Source organism: Trichoplusia ni, chromosome 10 (genome assembly GCF_003590095.1).
Source record: "Trichoplusia ni isolate ovarian cell line Hi5 chromosome 10, tn1, whole genome shotgun sequence".
Taxonomy (NCBI): Eukaryota; Metazoa; Arthropoda; class Insecta; order Lepidoptera; family Noctuidae; genus Trichoplusia; species Trichoplusia ni.
Window position 1 is genome coordinate 1,530,243 of NC_039487.1, and position 15,263 is coordinate 1,545,505.

General features: G+C 38.2%; 1 protein-coding gene and 1 long non-coding RNA gene across 2 annotated transcripts in view; one reads left to right on the plus strand and one right to left on the minus strand.

Annotated features, from left to right (window-relative positions):
- The window catches only part of LOC113498364, a 584,256-nt gene extending 578,710 nt beyond the window's left edge, over positions 1-5,546 (minus strand). Inside the window, exon 1 of the mRNA XM_026878372.1 lies at positions 5,091-5,546. The gene's annotated coding sequence lies outside the window, so the exon portion shown is untranslated. The remainder of the gene's footprint in view (positions 1-5,090) is intronic.
- A 156-nt stretch (positions 5,547-5,702) lies between these two features.
- Positions 5,703-7,768, plus strand: LOC113498130. The gene is made up of 2 exons (XR_003400960.1): positions 5,703-6,189; positions 7,680-7,768. It is a non-coding gene; the product is annotated as an uncharacterized LOC113498130 (long non-coding RNA).
- The last annotated feature ends 7,495 nt before the right edge of the window (positions 7,769-15,263 follow it).

Genomic DNA, 15,263 nt, shown 5'->3' on the forward strand with positions numbered 1-15,263 from the left:
ACCAGCAGAACATTTTAATAGCACTTATTGTAGCTCATCTTGTAAACTATACATGTTCAGGGAGCAATTACATTACTCCAACAACGTTCTCTGTAAAATCAATTTAAATTTTACTCAAAGATAACAACCAATAACAGCGGAAAAGCGGCACGAACCCTTGAAAATTCGTCATGTGCATACGGCCGTATTATGGCCCGTAAAATAAGCCTTAATTCCGAACCATTAAGTTCGTAAACAGTACACACAAACTGGGTTTTGTAACACACAATTTTCCGGCTCTTACTTGCCATATTTAGTACATCTTATTATTATTTTGATTATCAACGAGGTTATAATATGAAGCATAACTTCTGGTAATAAATACCTCATTTTGTAGAGTGACTACCTAACGAACTATAATAGTACAGAACATTGTTATAACTCAAACATATGTATTTAGTTGGGAGATGTAAGTCTTGAGACGTTTAATAACATGGTTTAAGTCTAACACATACATTTGACCCAGTATTTTCAGCTAAGTCTAAACACCCAAGCATATGGACTACACAAAATACGACGAATATCCAGGAAAACCCGAGTGACATATTACGAGAGACCACATTTACATAGCTTGGGCTAAGCCCGAGCAAACATGGCAGCCTTTACCGACGATTCCTGAAAAATATTGTAAACAGATTCACATACCACTCAGGATTTGTCAACAGGAACGAACAAATATCAGGTTATCAGGTAAAATTCTCGGAATGTTCCGGAAAAAATGCTACTTTAACGCTTTTAAGGGACGCTCCGCTAATAATTGAGGGTATTTTGTTTTCGTTGGAAAATAAGTGCGCAATCAAGTGGGTAATAAAGCCATGAACGATGGGAATAAATGTTTTTGCCCGTCATTTGAGACATTATTGCCGTTTTATCCGTACTTTTAGATGTCGCTTTGACGTAACGATGCGAGATTATTATGATTTTTATTCTTGTTCAAGATTTCGCGCATTAAGAGATCAATGTAAAAGCTGCGTATAATGTTTTTCTATAATTAGTAACACAAGAATACTCATCATAACCTATTTTTTCAATTCTGACATCACTTTTAATTCAATCACAATCTGTATACAGTGGGATCATTAATTACCAGCAACTAATTGTATAATTGGCGCCTAATCTCGATTTGTAACACGAACTGATAGCTTTGTTCACAAAAAAACCGTACCGTAACAAGCGTGTTAGCTAAGGTACCGTAAAGGGTTATGTTTGTGTACCTTTCTCCCTTAAATCGTGATGGAACTTAGGCCAACTGGCCGTGAAAAAGATTTTTTTCCGAAAAGCACACAAATCTTTATAAATTGGCTGATTTTGCTAAACCATGAGTTACTAGGACTATGGAAAATGTGTGGATATTTTGTTACTTCGATACTTTTGATAGAATTTGTGCTACAAGCTTGTAAAATATTTGGAACCGACCTTACTAAACTAAAAGAAAATTACATTATCATACGAGTAAACATAATAAAACAGACCAAAACATGCATAGATAAAATGTACAAGCTCTTGATCCCACTTTAAATATTGTTTTATCAACATTCAATAAAAGGCGAAAGCTATAAAATACAAGGTCATATAATATCTATTCTTACTATAAGATACCATATCAGGTAATCTCGGAACAACTAAAACTATCACATCTTGAAGCCGAATACAACGTTATCAGTTTTTATAGCGGTATTGATAGATTTTTAACGTAATACTGCCCCATGGGACACAAGTCCTATTGCTTGTATCATGTAGCTCGTAAAACAGAGGTACTGGTTAGATTTATGGATGAATGTAAACAAGCGTTAGTTTCTTTGTTCCTGAATTCGAGCAGGAAAGTATTTGCTTCGAGTTTTTGTAAGAAAAATTAGCGAAACTAGCTACTTTCGTACGTATAAAAGTCTATCACGGGTAAACCATATAATCGCTATTTAACAAAGTTTAGGATGGAGTTAACTTGAACCTAACAAAGATAAGTAAGTACTTATATCAGCGCGGGCAAAATGTTTATTATTCTTTAGAAAAAAATACGAAGGAAATATGTAGTACATACAACTTAACGCCAAGATCCAAATTATGAAAAGCTTTTAAAGAAAATTAGCACAGTTTTAATGTACAAATTGATAAAAAAACATCGCAGATAATTCCTAATCAAATATTTATTTATGCAATCAATGTCTGACCACATTTATTCCAATAAAGAAACTATAATAAAATCTATTAGACCGCAATACTAACAAGCCGTATTCAAATATTCACTACTCACACAATCGGAATAAAAAGTTCCAAGTTAACAATTTTAAATACCATAAAAGACGTCATTAAAATTCCCATCGTGTTCATCATCCATTTTTACACAACAAAGACAATTGTCACGATGCAGTTTCGCATAAAAATTAACCAATCAATGAATGCACGCATGCATGGTGAATTATTATGAAATATGCGAGTGAATACAGATGACCGATGCAACTGTGATGCATGAATGAATTCTGATATTATTTTAACTAGTGTGAATGAATGATAAGTTGTTTTTTAAGCTACGTTTAAAGCTGTCTTAAGAGATAAAATGAATACCATTTTCTGTACTGGTGTGTTAATGATCTGTATAAATAAAGATGTATATATTTTAATAATAATAATAGGATTGTTGTAATGTTAATAAAATATTCAAAAAAAATACTAGCCCCGGAAGCATTTGTTAGTAAGCTTTCACCCTAACTTTAAAACGTACTTACTATTTACAGTAACACTTTTATTAATACTTTTACGAGGATCTATGTAAACGAATACCATAAACAAACTTGAAAAGTATCTCTACCTCCTTCAAGACTCAAGGTATAAAACTTTTACGAGCCTATCCTTCTTGGTTAAAGATGTCTCAGAGAAAGTTTTAACATATTAATAAGGCCATGTGCTAACCACAAACATGTGTGAACATCTATAAATTGCTCGTTACCAAATTAAATGAATTTTCGTAATTATTTTCAATGGAACTCAATGGCTACCTGGTTCAGTCGTAATTACTGAAGCCACACTCGCATCCACCACAAACAATCTCCTCATTACGATCCTTTATACGCAAGCACTGACTACAATATAGTTTTGTTAACGAAGATTTGTTCGACCGTAAATTGTATATTAACGAACGGAACGTTTAAATAAAACAGATTTCAAAATTAAACATGGATGGTAAAACGCTGGCCATTTTAAAATGCCGTTGCAAACATTAACTAATTAACCGTGAATCTTGTGTATTATTCGTTAATTGGCGATGTGTTTAATTATGGACTTTATTAAATAGAATTGCTCATTGGAATTTTGTATTCAGTGGGCGTTTTCAAAATGGTATTTGTATGTATGGAGTTTGCGTTATTTAGATAAAGTTTGAACGTATTGAAGTAATTAGCCGAACATGTTTTAGACTTTAGTTAGTTTACGCTTGTATAGTCTAGTAAAATTCTATAGTAAAACTTTTAACAGCGATATAATCTTTATCACAGTGCAGTAAAGTTGATTTTCGTAAAGAATTGCTACTGTTCTCTTGTAGTTGACTGTACTTAGGCAATAAAGACATCTATCAGTTGTAAAGTTGTTTCAAGTTCCGTTAGACCAAAGCGGGCAGCTTTTGTCCAACAAATCTGGGTTTCCTAAACTGTTCGAGATTACGTTAAAATAGTTAATTAAGTACTTTAGTAAGATGTAGCTGAAGAGGACTTTCTTTATGAAGTAGTAAGGAGCTTATTAGATGTAGGAAGTAGTCGGAAATCCTAGGAATTGACATCATGGTTGGTAATATTGATAACCAATTTGAATATCGTCAGTAAAGAATTCGGAAGAAATTTTAGATTATGCATATTATGATGTTTTGTGAGTGTTGAGTTGACGTATAGCGGTGATGTATATTTTAATTAGACATATCTTACAGTTACTGATTTTATCTTGACTAGCCTTGCGGTTTAATTTGGTTTCTTCCTGTTGGTTGAAGTTGGTGATGTTATTTAGCCTAGACCCTTTCGCGGTAAATGGACTTTTTTAATATATTACATAGTATCTTGCATTACTTATTTTTGCATTAATATTAAGTATAACAATATTCTATAAACGTTGCCTGATATAGTAGAATTGATTATATATGTAGATAGTTATCAAGAACTTCCTAGGCTTTCTTAGTTGCAAAATAAATAATACTAGGTATAAACATCCCTATACAGCAGTAAGTAAATTGCTAAGATTTTAGTTTATATAGGTCTACAGGTAAACTAGGTACAGTAGACGCTACTTAAGGTAGTTTACTAGGTATTTTAATAGTCTAATTAGCTATCTTACAATCTCGTAAATCAAGCTCTTACATGTTCAGGAGTTATTTTCTCGTAAACTTTCGTAATAAATACGTATTTAGGTACATGTAAAGCAGTCATTAAGGATTTTAATTACATTTTTATGTTTATTTTTTGATAAAAAACAATATTATTTGGTCCGTTTGTTTAAATATTGTGTCCCTAATGAGCTACGTTCCAATTTATTGTATGTAACGACTTTAGTTTTAAAATTTCAACTCTTGAAAATAGAAATGGTAACAGTATTTCAAACCATAAAGATTTTTGAAGCAATTATAATCCACGGAGGCTACATAGCCGGCATCACGAACGTCGGTTCAATGACCACGAAGTTTTAAAAAAAATGAAGTATGAAGGCTGTATGCAGTGCGATACAATACAATGATAACCGGTGTTAGATTCCACATACTACAGATTCTACTAAAGGCATAAAAAAGTTCGCAGGTAGATAGGTATTACAAATTCAATTAAATTCCTATTAGACAGAGTATTTTCATAAACCTATTATTACTTGTACCAAGTCATAAGTTGTCTCTAATAGAAAGTCAAAAGATAAAGAAACAATAGATCATAAATAATCAAGTAAAAAACACGAACAAAAAGTTCCGATCAGGAACACACTTTATTCAAAGAAACTTTAGTTATGAACTGAACATGCGCGGTAGCGCTTTGCGATGTAAACAATCTAAAAGTTTGTAAAAGTTTTTCAAAGTAAACAATACGTACCTTGAGGGTTAAAAGTGGGTGTACCAAGTCCAAACTCCAATAATAAAGACACTATCCACTTCGGATTCACAACATTCCTAAAAACACTGGCTCAAAACTAGTTGCTTCACTCACACAACTGATGCCGCACTTTTTGACAGAAATTTATCATAAAACACTGTAAAGACACTCCAAATAACACTTTAATAGTTAACTAAACAACTTTTTCACTTATTCAATGGTCAATTGTAACTATTGTTAATATAAAAACTTAAAAAATCGTCGTAAACATTCGGAGCAACACTCGGCACGCGACGGCCATCTTCCGCCAACGCGTAGTTTGAGGTTAATTTCACTAGAGGGAGTTACGAGATGCCGAAATAAAAGTTCATAACAAAAATAAACTCTAACGACATGTAAAGCAACAAATGAAAAGTTGCTTGTGTAGACTGTGATAATTATGTATAAACTATAGCCGAATCAAGGAATTACTAGTTTTCAACTTGCGTAAAAGTTATAGTTTTACAAATAAAGGCTATTCATGCCGGTTTGTTTGTTTCGTTATTTCGTATTTTTGTTTTTGGTTTAACAACACTGTTTTTTGGTTAAAAATTTGTTGCCACAACAAAAGATTTGATTTTGTGGTACTTTTAATTGAACAATGCCTTTTCTTTGTAGCAATACCTACTTTTATTACAAAAGTTACCTATAATCTTCGTTTCAAGTTCTACAATATACTTACCAGACATGGACCACATGAGTAAAATCATACACCTTAATTGACATCGAGCTTGTACCATTGTTAAAAATCTGAAATTTTATGGTGGCAATCAGTTAAGCATTCATATTTTTAAAGTGTTAGTAAATGTTCCGCTAAAACTGCTACTCTAAAATACGATAGTATATTTTTTATTTAGAGGCTGGTAACATTTTCAGTTTCTTGTCAAAATAAGCAACAACAACAAAAGGGCATGGTCCAGTTATTTCGTTTTCTCTAAAAATGATTGAATTCCAACGTTTAATAAGTTGATTATTCGAGTTTTGTTTAAAACAGAAAAATATTTCGGTAAAATTAAGTTGTATTAGTTGTCAGAACTCAGAGTACTCATTAGTATAACAGGTACAGAAATAGAGCTTCGTACAGAGGCAAAATAAGTAAAAGTTTATTTTAGCCGTCCGTGCTCGCCAAGGTTGTCAACTGTTATAATAGTGTATTCATGAAGAAGAGTTCTAATATTTTGATGATTACAATTATTGAATATGAACAAATCTTTGAATATTTCTCTATTCTTTTCCTAGCTTCATAGAAATAAACTTTACTAATCGAAATTGAACCTGAACTTCTTATCAATACAAAATTAAAGTTCATTAACAAATTAATTATAATTATTTAATCCCACAGATACTAATTAATTCTGTGTAACAGTTAACTTACTAGTAAAATGGTAAAAAATTATCATATAGAGGACTGTTTCCTCAGATTTAGACTCTGTAGAAAAGGAATGATTAGTCCAAGTTAAAACTAAATAAAATAATTTATTCTGTAAGCAGAATTTATTCTGATTTTCATGTTATAGATTAGAATGCTAACTTTGACCTAACAATACTTGAAAACTTACTAGCAAGTCGGGGACTTGTAAAACATATGAAAATTTAAAAATTCTGCTATTGAGTTATATTTGATCTTGGGGGAACATTATGGCCAGTGATACACCAGTGTCCATGGTCAAACTATAAGGTCTGGAGATTTGAGAGTATGAATAGATAAAGAAAAAAAGATACTTTACACACGATCAACAGAGGTTAGGTTGCTTACCTAGCATTGCCTCACAGCACCGAAATGAAACACAAATTGTGTCACCCAAACAGTTTGCTTTATAACAGCTTCTTGTTCAAAGGGTAAAAAATATGTTCCGGAATAAAAAATAAATGAGCTAGTGATTGAGTAGACAATTTATGCCCGTTTTCACCAGTAGCTCCTAAACAGTCACCTAAGTAAGCGTTTCTTGTCTTAGGAAAACCTTCAAGTGGTCCCCCTATCAAATTCTGTTTCACCATGCTAGTTACTATTTACAAAATACGATACGACTCTATAATGGTTCTGTATTATTAGATTTTAATACCTTGATGTACATTATGGAACGCAATAAATAATTGAGTATTGAGTATATTTAAAACTACTGATTATCAAAGTATTGTGTCTTCTTTCGAAGCCGTGAACAGGATTATTTGTGGTATTCGGAAGACGGGGAATTTGACCGTTGTTAATAAGTTCTTCTAAATTTGGTATAGAGACTATAGAGCCGTCATTTATTGGTTCACATTCTTTACGAATGAATATTACCTATGTTATGTAACACAGAACATGCCAACATGACATGGATAGCTGATTCTAGACGCAATCTGGTGCCTACTTCTCTAAAATCGTCTTTTCAGGACTCCACACTGCCGTTCCACCACGTTTTTTGTTTCGATGTGAGCATTATATTTTTGCTGGCCCTGGGTTACTGAATTTACTTAAAGAGTCAGAAGATGGCCCTGAAAATATAGATCATGACTTCACAACTTTATTATTTCACTGGATACAGAAATCCTTTATTTTTGTTTCAGGTGGAGGATTACATTTAAATAATGTATTGGACCTTCAGAATAGAGAGAATTGAGTTCAAGTACAAATAAATGACTTTAGCTTAAGGAAATCATTGGTTTTTTTTTCTTTTAACGGATAAACACTGTCTCCTAACAAATAATTTCCTCTGTAGTCCTAGACCTCTTTTAAACTTAGCAAATCTACGACTACTTTGGTATATTGTAGCATCGTGTGTTGACCCTGGCCACCACATCAGTTATCGGAGATTCTTGCCGGTTCTTCTCCATAAGAATGACACTTTGGAACCGCGCTACTAGAGGCACTAGAGCCATCAATGTAACATTTTGAAAGTGCTTAAACGGAATAAACGGAACAGTTTGGTCCTGTTTTTTTTTTTTTTTTTTTTTTAATGTTTTGGCAATCTGCTAACTTGCGCAACAATTACTGCCAGTGTCGCGTAGTGACCACACATGGGTATTCTGCGGGCTTAAAACTTTTAAGTTTTTTCAGGCGATATTTCGCTGCCTGTAACAACACAAAATATGAGTTAGTAGATACATACTTATCATAGAGATTATTTACAACCATAGACTAAATATAATATTTACAATTTTATATTGTTAGTGTGAATAAATTTAATAAAAGCACATATAATTTGGGGATTTGGGAAAAAGGAAAGGAGGTGGCGGACATTAACTGGGTTTTGGATCTTAAGCTTGCTTATGACTTGATCCATATCGTAAGCTTTGTTCCGGGGGCAGTTGAGGAAAATGTGGTCCAAAGTACCCTCCTCTAGACCACACTCACACAGGGGATTACTAAGGACTCTGATTTTGTGTAGGAAAACTGGAGTGCAGCAATGACCAATGCGGATACGGCATATTACTGACGTAACCCGCTTTGGAACCTTTTTGAACTTGTGGAACCAAGGTTTGGAGGGGATAGAGGGCTGAATTGCTGCCAGTGCTCCACCCTTGGTCTTACTGGAAACATCCCAGTAAGACTGCCAGGCTTTGAAGAGGTCAGCTTTCGCCTTATGGATCAAGTCATAGGTTTCTATGCGGTAATGTGTCGTGTCTGCTAAGCTGCTGGAGATAGCCGCCTTGGCGGCTGAGTCTGCGCACTCATTTCCCGTGATGTCCATATGGCCTGGTATCCATACAAGTATAACCTCTATATCCTTACTGGAGAGAAGGCACAGAAGTTCTTTAATATTTATAATTATCGGACTACGAAGGTTATCTTTTAAAGAGTTTTTAACGATAGCTTCCAGGGCACTTCTGGAGTCAGAGAAAATTATAGCTTTTGTGATATTGTTATGCGAAAAAATGAATTTACATGCCTCTAAAATTCCAATGCACTCTCCAGTGAACACGGATGTCTCTGGAGGGCACTGGAATTGAAGAAAAGTTTGGAAGTTGGAAAGGTAGACGGCAACCCCAGTTTTGCCATCCGGACTAAGTTTTGAAGCGTCTGTGTAAAATTGGGTGTGGTTAGGCCACTTATCATTGACGAACTGGGAAAACCAAACGTTTGCCTGAATAGTGTCCTTATTAACGCCAATGAAAGGGGTGAAATTAGGGCGAAAGTGTAGGACCTTGTATGGGGAGGTGTAGACAGGTAATTTAGTGCACTGGCGAATCGGGGCGTTCTCTGTAACCATACGTAGCTTTCTGAAGGAGGTTAAAACTAAAGGGGGATCTTTGTGTCTCCAATATGAACTACGTCCGAGCAAGTTGTCCAAAGTGGACAGCTTCGGCAGTAGCTTGTGATTAGAATTAAGGACCATCTTGTACGCGAATTTATCAGCAAGGTACTGCCTGCGAAGGAGAAGAGGAGGGTCGCCACTCTCAACCTGCAGTGCGTTAATCGGTGTAGACCTCATACAACCCAATACAATGCGGAGGGCTCTTGACTGAACCACGCCGAGCCGAGCCAGTGCAGCTTTGCTGCACGGCTCCAGCCAAAAACTGGCGTAGTCCAGTAAACTCCTTATTGTGGCATTGTAAATGAGCTTCAAGGTGAACGGATGAGCGCCCCACCAAACGCCTGCGAGAGCTCGCAACAAATTCAATTTCTTCTCACATTTGCCCGTGACATAGTTAATATGAGATACACCTGTTAATTTGGAGTCCAGGATGACACCCAGAAATTTCACGCGGTCCTCTAAATTTATAGGGAGGCCTTCAACTTCCAGGCGGACATCCGGGATAACTCTTTTCCGAGTGAAAATGAGTGTTGAGCTTTTGGGGGCGGATAAACTAAGACCATGGGAGACGAGCCAGTGATTTAGGGAGTCGAGGGATACCTGCATGGACGCCGAGGCCTGATCTATAGATTCATACGGCAGATATAGGCAGAGATCATCCGCATACTGCAAGATCCGGCAGTCACTGTTAAGGGATCTGTGGAGATCAGAAGTGTAGATGTTGTAAAGCAGAGGACTGAGGACCGAGCCTTGAGGGAGACCTCTCCAAACGGTTCTGGTAACAGATTCTACACCGGGAATGTGGAGCTTGACAAATCGTCCGGAAAACAAGTTGCAAATGCATTGTCGCATCTTAGCCGGAATGCTCAGCTGGCGTAGCTTACTACTGAGCACGGAAAGGAGGACATTGTCATACGCAGCTGAGATATCTAGGAAGACCGCTAAAACGGACTCGTTTTTTGAGAGAGCGATCCGCGCATCCGTGACGAGGACGCCAATGCTATCCATGGTGCTGAGGCCTTTGCGAAAGCCGAATTGGGATTCGGCCAAAAGGCTACGGCTTTCGACAAACCATTCCAACCGGTTCTTGATGAGGTGTTCAAGAATCTTACCAATGACGGGAGAAAGAGCAATTGGTCTGTAATGGTCTGCGCTGACGGGAGTTCTTCCTGACTTCAGGATAGGGATGATAAGCTGGGTTTTCCAGTTATCTGGGATATGGGAGAGTGAGAAACAGGAGTTGATAAGGGATAAGAGGTACTGGCGGCAAAGAGCTCCAGACCTCTTGTAAAAGTAGGGAAAGCCATCAATCCCCGGGGCTGAGTCACGGACGTGGTTCAGAACTGTTTCTAACTCAGACATGGAGAACGGTAGATCCAAGGGATTGTTGGACAGGATGGTGGGGTTTGGGGATGAGGGACATTCCTCGCTAAGCGGAACGTAGGGCGGGGCTAGTTTACATAGGAAGTTGGGAGCCAGATCATGTGGGATAGTGGAAGGATTCTGGGTTGAGCAGCCACGGCTGTATCCCTTGAACTTTTTCCAGATGATCGAGGAAGGGGACGTTGGAGAAAGGGAAGCACAGAAGTTTTTCCAACCTTCGTATTTCTTCTTTTTAAAGAGACGCCTGGATTTAGCAAGAATCCGATTGTACTCAATCAGGTTGGTCACCGACATAGACCCCACGTACCTAGACTCGGCATCCTTCCGGGCTTTTACCATGGCGGAACACTCACGGTCCCACCACGGTGGGGACGAAAGCTTTCCAGAGGCCGAGTTTTTATGGGGAATGTTATGTTCAGTGGCCAACGAGACAGCCTCAGAGAATTGCTCTATACAGGCATCGAGGTTATCTGGAGAAATTTCTGGCAAGGAAGGGACCAGGGAGTCAAGAGTTTGGGAATACAAGTCCCAGTTTGCATTCGGGAGCTTGTATTTTAGGAGAGGAGGTTTGTCTCTACTGGGTAGCGATCTGTTAGTAAGGGTGGTGCGGATAGGATAGTGATCACTACCGTGGGTGTGGTTTAGGCGCTGCCATTCCAGGTGGCCCGTTAGGCTGGTTGAGCAAATAGCAAGGTCCACACAACTTCTACTCTGTCCGGGTCTGGGAAGTCGGGTTTCCAGCCCACCGTTGACAACACAGAGCCCGACCTCATCGATTAAATCGACAAGGTCCAGCCCCGGGCCATCGCAGTGGTCAGATCCCCAAAGGACGTGGTGACAATTAAAATCACCCAAGATTATAGTGGGGTTTTGGGCGGTACAAATATTTTTTACGTATTGGAGACAGGTGGGATTCGGGGATGGGATATAGATAGAAATAAAATCAATGCCCAGCAGGTTTACACCTACAGCATTGATCTCATCTCCATGGGGGGGTAGGGAGAGAGGGGAGAAGGAGAAGGAATTATTTATGAGTATAGCGGCTCCGCCATAGCCGTCGGGACGGTCATCACGGAGCACGCTATATCCGGGGACATTAAAATGGAGGCGCGGCGTTAGCCACGTCTCTGCTATAGCAAAGATAGCTGGAGTGTGAAGGTTAACCAAGTGAGTGACCTCATGTTTTTTTGGAAGGACACTCCTGGCGTTCCACTGCAGGAGATGGAATTTTGCGGTTGGAAAAGAGATGAATCAAGTTATTGGCAACGTGGTCTGGTAAGGGGAAGGATGTGAGAATAGATGTGAGCAACATTACCATTTGCTCTACTGCTGGGATATTTTCAGTGGGAGAGGGGCTGTTGGGAAGGGCACAGCCGTTGGCGGGAGTGGGGAGAGTAAAACTATTCAGGATATTCTGGTGGGCCTGACGATCATACCCTGGGGAGAGGGGAGCATGGGATTTTGGGGCAGGAAAACAGTTTTCCTGTAAGATGTGGTAGTGGGTGATTGGTGAGAGCGGTAAGGACGAGCTAATTGGGGTGTGTGGAGAGACTGTTGGGGGGAGGGAGCTGATGCAACAACATCAGCAAAGGACTTTCTGGCTGGTGGGAATATTTTTGCTGCCTCAGAATATGATAGGTTTTTTTGAGACATGCAGGATTTAATATTCCTCTGCCTTTGGTACTCTGGACATTGTCGGCTGGTGGCCAGATGATTTCCTTCGCAAAATAGGCAGGTCGTTTCGTCTGCTGAGCATCCCTCACCAAAGTGGTCTCCACCACAGCGGAAGCACCGTGGTTTGGACCTACATTGGGTCTTGGTGTGACCATACCGACAACACCCAAAGCATTGAATTGTGGGGTAGTTATAAAGCTCAACAAGAAGTGAATTATGACAGCAAAATACACGTTCAGGAAGAACTCTCCCATCAAAAGTTAAAACCACTGAAGAAGTGGGTAACCATTCTGCTTTTCCGTCACTGGTAACCTTCCTGTTCAACCGCCTTATTTTTAGAATCTTTCCACAACCTGTAGGGGACTTTAGGTTATCCGAGCATTCTAGATCTGTCCAGTCTGCTGGGACACCCTTTACTACTCCCATGCGGGTAATATTAAAAGTAGGGATCAATGTAACATAGCCTTTTTCTTTGAGGAAACTGCTGTCCATGAAAGCATTGGCGTCTGCTGGGGCTTTAAATTCCACAGAGATACGGTTCCTACCTACCTTTTTTATGCCATCCTCAGTTATGTTTCTAACCTTGTTTTTTAATAGCAACTGACCAAACCTTACAGGATGCATAGTTGAACCCGCCTTAGGGTCCACCTCTGCATACGATACGAATACTATATACGGGGCAACGTCGGTATCTGTGTATTTCGATCGAGCTATGAGTGATGGTGCGGAGACTCTATCACGTTTCGATGCCGAAGATACTGAGTCCTCGGTGTTCGTGTCGTTTTCTTTGTTATCAATTGGCCGTTTTCGTTTAGTAAAGGTTTGTGTCTCCATTGCCTCAAAAGATGACAAAGGAGCTGTTACAACGGGAGTGTAGGAAAAAAGGTCTAGGGCTTGGGGATTGGGGTCGGATTGGGGATTAGGGTCGAGTATGGGGGGATCATTGGGATCTGGCGGGCGGCCCGGAGGCCGGTCGTCAGCGTCCATTATTGCGCGGCGACTGCCGCATAAAATAAAGAAGTACTATGTACTTACCAGTAAATTGAACACACAAAAACACAAAACACACAGGACACACACAAATATATAAGACGCACTCAAAATACAGTCGAAAAAACAAACTTCTACTGCCCAAAAGCTTAATAGAAGAAACTCCACATGTGTTAGTCAACAAACACAAACCGGAAGTCCTTTGGTCCTGTTCATGAAAAAGTAAATATGGCAATAGGTTTGATTGTCAAAATTAAAAAAAAAACGTCTCCCAAGTACCCATACAAAATAGAAACTTCTATTTTCTAAATACGAAAATAAAATTTTTAATGTATATTTAGATCACATGAGGCTTCATCTACAGTTTTCCAAATTCCTGTATAAATTCCCGTATAATATGACAATTAACTTCTGCGGACTAAGTTCGCTTAAAGCCATTCAAAACAAACACTGGTCAAGTGCGAGTCGGGCTCGCGACACTTCATACTTGTAGGTGTACTTGCCAATAAATTGATTTCTACCCCACCAACAATTTTATGAGCCTAGCAACCATTGCTTAACCTAGATCTTTGGCTTAATATTTTTTGGTATAGCGGTAATAGAAAAACGAGTAAATCATGTAGTTGGGAACACACCAACTATCCAGCTGGGCTTACTAAGTTTATAGAATACTGGCAGTCAGTGATACCCCAGCAATAATATAGGATTCCGCTTCAACCTTATGGGTAGGAAACCCTAAGAAGATGACTCCGTGTGAATCGGACCCTTTAACTTTCCAAAGTAAAGAACTACATTTATAACTCGTTCCGAACAAAAAACGATACTTCGTCAATAACTCGGGAAACTTCTAAAAAGCAATATCTGAAGTTATGCCTGACCACTATTGCAATTGGAAAATAGCATTAAAACTGAAATGGACTTTGAAACCACTTCGCAAGTGTGAAACCCAGGGGAAATGCGCGATATTGGGAACACATCAGTATAGATAGCTTAGTGATATGACCGTGTTAATATTGTTCGATAGTTTTCATAACTTTTTAAGCTGGTTTTAAATTTTGCTTGAGTTGGGATGGTTTTTTTTGCCATCTGTTTGCGGTGGCTGGTCGGTCTGCTGATCTGGGTCTCTATAGTTAATAGTGTGATTGAATTTTGGCTTAAATCGCCTTATGTTGATTTCTCTGGTGCACTCATGTTTATGATTGGTATTTTAATTTGATTTCATATGGAAAGACTGGGGGGTTAGCAACGCCGTTTCTTCTGCGTTTCTTCTGCCAGCGAATCTGGTTGCAAGAATCAGCAACCATTGTAATTTGATCTTCAAAAGTGCTACTTAATAGCCTAAAGAGCAACTAAATCACTTTTGATTTTTAATATAAGTAACCTTATTTTGTCCATACAAAAAATTCCACTAAAGCGAAAATAATTCGAAAATGTCGATTTTGTGACATGCAAGCCTAAAAAATCTTTCTTAGATTAGCAATTTAACACGTGTAGTATAAATATCCAGAAGCCAAACTTCCATACTTACGCCATAAAAATCGAACGTGTAAAACGACATCACGATCGGAATATTACGGGATTTCCAATAAACGTAGCACAGTTCCTGTAATAATGGAAGTTTTTCACAAAAAACACGTTGTCATTTGAAGTTGTAATGAGCCGTGCCCAAAGTTACTCTGGCGGCAATGCTCAATCTCGAAAATTCTCCAAGTCACTTTGTTAAAAGATTTGCTGCCAACTTTCGTTGTTGTCGACTATGTGTAAGTTGTATTAACTTTATTGGATTATTTTTGTTAAAATCTTGATCGGATTTGAGTTTTTGGTGTTGTTGTAAAATTTTTGGTTAACT